The following is a 1,005-nucleotide window of genomic DNA, read 5'->3' as shown; positions in this document are numbered from 1 at the left end:
GAAGCTATGAGTTATCAGTGGTCTGTTATTCCCACAAACTGAAGCTATGCGTTAGCAGTGGTCTGTTATTCCCACAAACTGAAGCTATGCGTTAGCAGTGTTCTCTTATTCCCACAAACTGAAGCTATGAGTTAGCAGTGGTCTGTTATTCCCACAAACTGAAGCTATGCGTTAGCAGTGTTCTCTTATTCCCACAAACTGAAGCTATGACTTAGCAGTGTTCTCTTATTCCCACAAACTGAAGCTATGAGTTAGCAGTGGTCTGTTATTCCCACAAACTGAAGCTATGCGTTAGCAGTGTTCTGTTATTCCCACAAACTGAAGCTATGAGTTAGCAGTGTTCTGTTATTCCCACAAATTGAAGCTATGAGTTAGCAGTGTTCTGTTATTCCCACAAACTGAAGCTATATGATAGCAATCTTCTGACAGTCATATCAACTCAAGCTATGAGTTAGCAGTGTTCTGTTATTCCCACAAACTGAAGCTATGCGTTAGCAGTGTTCTGTTATTCCCACAAACTGAAGCTATGCGTTAGCAGTGTTCTGTTATTCCCACAAACTGAAGCTATGAGTTAGCAGTGTTCTGTTATTCCCACAAACTCAAGCTATGAGTTAGCAGTGTTCTGTTATTCCCACCAACTGAAGCTATGCGTTAGCAGTGTTCTGTTATTCCCACAAACTCAAGCTATGACTTAGCAGTGTTCTGTTATTCCCACAAACTCAAGCTATGAGTTAGCAGTGTTCTGTTATTCCCACCAACTGAAGCTATGCGTTAGCAGTGTTCTGTTATTCCCACAAACTCAAGCTATGAGTTAGCAGTGTTCTGTTATTCCCACAAACTGAAGCTATGAGTTAGCAATCTTCTGACAGTCATATCAACTGAAGCTATGAGTTAGCAGAGTTATGTTATTCCCACAAACTGAAGCTATGAGTTATCAGTGGTCTGTTATTCCCACAAACTGAAGCTATGCGTTAGCAGTGTTCTGTTATTCCCACAAACTGAAGC

The sequence above is a fragment of the Trematomus bernacchii genome, unplaced genomic scaffold, assembly GCF_902827165.1.
Source record: "Trematomus bernacchii unplaced genomic scaffold, fTreBer1.1, whole genome shotgun sequence".
Taxonomy (NCBI): Eukaryota; Metazoa; Chordata; class Actinopteri; order Perciformes; family Nototheniidae; genus Trematomus; species Trematomus bernacchii.
This window is presented reverse-complemented; position numbering follows the sequence as displayed.